This window comes from Microtus oregoni, unplaced genomic scaffold (genome assembly GCF_018167655.1).
Source record: "Microtus oregoni isolate MIOR12 unplaced genomic scaffold, Mior012 000054F_ref0000373, whole genome shotgun sequence".
Taxonomy (NCBI): Eukaryota; Metazoa; Chordata; class Mammalia; order Rodentia; family Cricetidae; genus Microtus; species Microtus oregoni.
In genome coordinates, this window is record NW_024543830.1 from 5,806,380 (window position 1) to 5,812,379 (window position 6,000).

Sequence of the window (6,000 nt, forward strand, 5' to 3'; positions counted from 1 at the left end):
GGGCTTTTGGAACCTCAAGGCACACCCCCAGTGGCATACCTCCTCCAACAAGGCCACACTTCCCAAGCAATCCTACTAACTAGGACCAAGCATTCAAACATACCAGTTTTTAGGGGGTTATGTTTATTCAAACCCCAACACCCGGGTTGGCCTCAAACTTGTGATTTTCTTGCATCTGCCTTTGAAGTGTCAGGATTACAGGTGTCTATTACAACGTCAGTGTGAAGTCATTTTCAAAGCTGGACACAGATGCATGAGCGGTAAGTGCATCAAGTGATCCAAGCAGGGTGAACCCTAGACCTGTGTCTGAGAACTAACACTAGAATTCTTTACCTTCCTCCATCCCCAGATGCTAGGCAGTTCAGGTACTAAGTATTGAGGAATTTGTCTGAGGTTATAGCTAGAGCAAGATGAATTGAAAGTTACCCCAGGAAGCAATGAGACCCCGGAACTGCCCTCTTGCTGTTGCCTAGTTGTGAACTGTGCCTCCCATGCAGGCCCCAAGGATTAGAAGTTTGTCTTCCAGCGGAAGAGCAAGAAATAGGGAAGCCAGGCACACCTGTATGAAGACAAGACCCCGAAAACACTGGAAGGATGCGACACAAAAATTTCCCAGAGACCCATCTTAGTTACTTTCCTATTGCAACTTAGAAAGGAAAGCATTTCATTCGGGACTTAAGATTTCAGAGGGTGAGTCTGGTTCATCATGGCTGGGAGCCTGACAGCAGGCAGGCAGCCATTTTGCTACAGCAGGAACTTGAAACACAAACATTGAGACAGAGAGAGACAATCGGAATGGTGTGATTGAATCCCTTAAAGCCTCGAAGTATGCTCTCAGTGACACACCTCCAAGAAGGCCACACCTCCTAATCCTTAACAAGTGGTTCCACCAAATGCGAGCCAAGTATTCAGATTATGAGGAATCTATGGGGGGCATTCCCATTCACACCACCACAGACCCTGACTGGAGACCCTGCCTTCTCTCTTCTTCCCTACAACTAGGTTGTGGCACTGAAGAAACACTGACGGCCATCCTGCAGTTAGCCCAGCTTTCTTGGGGACTCTTACAGAAAACCATTCAAGACAATTTGAGGAGATAATGGCATCTTTATCAAAGAAAACCAAGTTATTGGTGTCCTTAGAGTCTAAGCTTAGAAAGGTATCTGCATATATACAAAATAAAAACAGAAACCTTATTGTTAGGTTTCTTCTAACGAACTTTCAGAGAGCAGTGAAAACAAGATTTTCAAATTGAAAACATGGCAGCAGAAGCGAAGCAATACACTTGGAGAGAAAACAAGGCAAACAGATCAGAGATGGACGCGAATCACTTGGGAGACGACCTCATAGCAAAGTTGTCAGGGGTGAAGGGAGGCAAGGAAGCCAGCGTATCTGAAAAGAGCTGGGACTGTCGTCAGGGTTTTGGTTTCCCTGGAAACTCTCTGGTGAGGACTATAGAGGAAACACGCCTCAGGTTTTGGAGGATGGATCAGCATTGTGTAAGAGGATCTCCGTGAAGGTCACCAGAGCCTATTATAAACCTGGCTGTGGTTGTGATGTCTCCAACCCCACTACTGGGGTGGAGCAGGAGGAAAGGGAGGGACTTGCAGCCAGTCGGTCTAGCTGCAACAAGAAGCTCCCGATTCAGTGAGAGCTCTTGTCTCCAAAAGATGAAGTGGATCAGGGGAAGACACCTGACCTCCAACTGTGGTCTCCACAAATGCACACAGGGTTAAGTGAATTGCCACCAGCAGTGGCGCTGCTCCATTCCCTGCAACACACACACACACACACACACACACACACACACACACACACTACTTCACAGTTATCACCTTCAGGGCTGAGGAGGGTATTTATTTTATCTGTTTGGTCACTAGATAACGGCTGCTCTGGGGAAGAGGGCATTCGTTTTGCAACACTTCCTGAATGAAGTGGGTAGGAGAAAAGGACCAGGCTAAAAGACAAGGGCTGGGAGTCTAGAAGACACTGGTATAGCAATTGCCAAGTGAATGAGGGCAGAGTGTGCAGCACAATGCCTCCTGGCAGGGTCTATCTCCTCTTTTTTCTCTCCGAGGAACCTACCGAAGGACACGTGCCACCAAAACAATGGAGTAAATCAAGAAAGAGGAAGAGGTGAAAAAGAATCAGGGTACTCAGCAGAGTGAAGGAAATCCCCAGGATGAGGTAAAGAGATAACCCAGCAGGCCTGAGCATTCATGAGTCTGGCAGGAGGCATCCTGGAAGGTTCGAGATCAAGGGCACCTCTTTCCAAATGGTAGAATACCGAACTGTCAAAACAGCCAGGGGAAAGTATGGGTTGTCGGTGGCATAAACACATCCACGTGGGGCATATGAAAACTGAGACAAGTGACGCCAAAGAGATCGGAGAGGATATGAGATCCGGATAGATTTATAACATAGGAGGGAACAGTAACGTTTTTCCCCTGGGGAGGTAAATACTGAGTATTGGGCTAAAGTGATTAGGCGTGTAAGACAGGAAACACATGTGTCATGGATTATGGGCAGCGGTGGAAGTTCCATCCCCACCTTCTGCAGCGAAAGTCGATAGGGAAGATGAAGAAGCAGCTATTTAGAGGTATGCTAGTAACAAAAAGCAGAGTTAGATTGATAAAGCATTCAAAGAGCAAAGAGCACTCCTCTGGGGCTTGAGAATCGTGCGGGGGGGGCATTTTGGGGGAGAATACGTAATATAGAATAGCTATTTGATTTTTTAAAAACCGTACACATGCTAAACTTTGATATAAATTACCTGTCTATCTGTCTTCTTCATGAAAAAGGGAGGAGGTGGAACGGAAAATGTGTTCTGTTCCCAGTTAGTAAGGCAAGTGGGTGAGAAAATGAAACTCTCTTGTTCCGTTCTTCCTACAGCCTCGCGAGCTGGTGTCTTTCTGTCTCTGTTAGGGCAGAAGGAAATGTGTGAGCAACTGGGAAATTTGGACTTTAAGATCTTTAAAAGACCTGTTAACACAAAGCTGACCTGGAACCGGGCCTTTCAGGTTTGATTTACAGTTGTTATTTTAAAATCACATGGAAATATCTATCTTACAGTCTGGAAACTAGCCGTGTTTGTGACTGAGATTGCATCATCTGGAGGCAGTAGAATCCACACTTCCTTTTCACGTTTATTTACTCATTCGTGTGTGGTGGGGGAGCATGCAGAGGTGAGAGGGCAGCTTACAGAGATTCACCGTGTCTCCGTCCACCGAGCTCATCCCCATAATGGACCGCAGGCTATCAGCCTTGGTAGCGAGCTCCTCTGCTGGCCCGGCTTCTCCCTGACATCTTCTGCTTGCCTCTGGAAGGCAGGTTAGCCATTCTTTCTCTTATTTCCCCTTTCTGGTCACCAGGTTCTCTTCACCTTGCGACAACGCTCACAATTTCCAATTTAAGACAAAATTCAAGAAGCGATTTTAGCGGCGCCTCCTCTTGTTCTTTGGTTTCACAATGCAGTGGTCCCAGCTTCCGTCTCTTTCTTCTGCTCCCTGAACACCACTTCTGAGAGTCCTGCGTCTGGCTTTCCCTCTGGCTGTGGCCTGAGCGGACTGCTGTCTCAGAGGCGTCAAAGGACTTGGTGGCCCAGATACCTGTAACTTCAACACTGAAAGGGCTGAGGAGGAAGGTTATGAGTTCTCTACCAGCTTGGGAGAAAAATAGAAAGGTGTGGGGGTAGACATCTTGCTAAACGTCCAAAATCTGCTAAGTCTCCATCCTTGTCAACTTTCCTCAGCCCCCCCCCCCTTCTCTCTCTTCTCCCATGTTTGGTTGCCTGGCACCTATCTTCTATGCCACTTCCTGTCTTCTTTATTAGCTGACCCTTCCCACCCACTCTTTTTTTTTCTTTTTGAGACAGGGTTTCTCTGTGTAGCCCGTTCTGTCCTGGAACTTGCTCTGTAGACCAGGCTAGCCTCGAACTCACAGATGTCTTTCTACCTCTGCTTCCTGAGTGCTGGGGATCAAAGGCGTGCATCACCACTACCCAACCCCCTCTCACTCTTAAAGAGCAGGTGTCCCCTGGGTCCCTGACAGTCCCATCTGCTTGTGTCTCCAGCATCAGGCCACGTTCCTCTTGCTCACACTCTCTAGTGACACCGGCGTTTCAGTTCCTTCAATACACTAGGCTCTCTGTTGCCTTAGGACCTGTTCCCTTTCCCTCCCCACACCACCGCAACTAAAGCCCTCCATCTGCCTGTCTCCTGCCCCCAATTCAACTTTCAGGTCTCAGCTTCACGTCACTTCCCCAGAGTGGCTCTCACTAAGTACCTTGTTTCCGTCCCTGTCCCCAACTATTCTCTGTTCACTTTTTCTATGTTAGAAATGTTTTCTTTATGCAGGTTAAAATGATAAGATTTCATTGTATGGGCTTATTTTTGTTACTTAAATAACTACCTTTCTCTTCAAAGTATGCATTCCTGGGGACAGGACCTTTGCTAGTTGTATTTAATGTCATACAGGTAACATCTAACAGCCCTGGAGACAAGAGATATGTCTTGGATAATCAAAATGCAAAGCACCTTTTTCATGCAGTGAAATTTCATGAATCGCACTTGATGTAGCTCACCCAGTGACTTACATACAGATAACTTCTGCACAAGGAAGCGGAATCACAGAGACTAATATGCCCAGGGTCTCACAGAAAAGCAAGGTTGAGTGTCTCCCAGGCATTGAAAGGCCACTGTGGAATCTTAACTACCCGTCACTGACGGACAGGAGGCAGCTGGAAAGGCTACGTACTGAATGATGCCAGCGCCATGGCCTCTGCAGATATCCAAACCGTGGAGATTGTGAAGGGACCAGGGATGGCTGAGGGTTGACTCTGGGATGCCCCTCACAATCTCCTGTTTTGGGCTTGGGCCCAGCTTGGGGCCTTGTTTTGTGGGCTGCTGGTGCAGGGCCCTGGCTGCTGGAAGTTAGGTCCTCAGGGACAACCCTTTACAGCTTATACCTGGTCCTGGGGAGGTGACTCGGTCTGTACAGTGCCTGTTGTGCAAACATGAGGACCTGAGTCGGAGTCCCCAGCAGCCACTAGATAGAAACAGTGGTTGAGTGGAGACAGCCCATCCCTGGCGCTCATTGGCCAGTCATTTCACCTGAATTAATGAGCTTCAGGTTCAGAGAGAGGACTCCATATCCAAAAGTAAGGTAGAGAATGATCAAAAAAGACACTCAATGTCCTTCAAACACACACACGCACACACACACATACACACACGCACACACACACACACACACGCGCACACACACACACACACGCACACACACACATACACACACGCACACACACACACACACACGCGCACACACACACGCACACACACGCACACACACACGCACGCACACGCATATCCATGTGCGCACACACACGAACACGTATATCACAGCCAGACACATTTTTAGCTCCATCCCTGCTCTCTGCTTTCCAGACCACCTGAGACTCTGCCTCTCACCCCCTCCCTCCGATGCCACCGACAGAGCTGGTCCCGCTGCTGTGCCCTTCTCACTGGGAGGGATGATAATCCTCTGAAACCACTAGGCAAAGAAAACCTTCCTTCCGCAAACTTGTTTTTACCAGCTATTAAGGCCACTGGATTGCAAAAGGAGTCAAGACAGTGAGGCCCTGGGGATCAGGTTGAAGGGGCAGGAATGGGAAGGGCGTGGCCGACTTTTAGGGGTGTAAAATCACTCTAGGAATCTCACATGGGTTACACGTCATTAGACATCTGTCCAGACCCACACACTGTACACCACGAAGAGCTAACTTCAAGGCACACTCTGGGCTTAGGTGGTGTGGGATGTCAGTGGGGGTTTTTAGTTACAGATGAACCTCCCTACCTCTCTGCTTGGGGATGCTGATAGGGAAAGAGGCAGGGGTCATATGGGGAACCTCTATGCTTTCTGATAAATTTTTGAAAAAAAACCCTCTAAAAGAGAGGCTTTCTCCAGCAACTGATAGAAACAGATGCAGAGACCCATACCCAA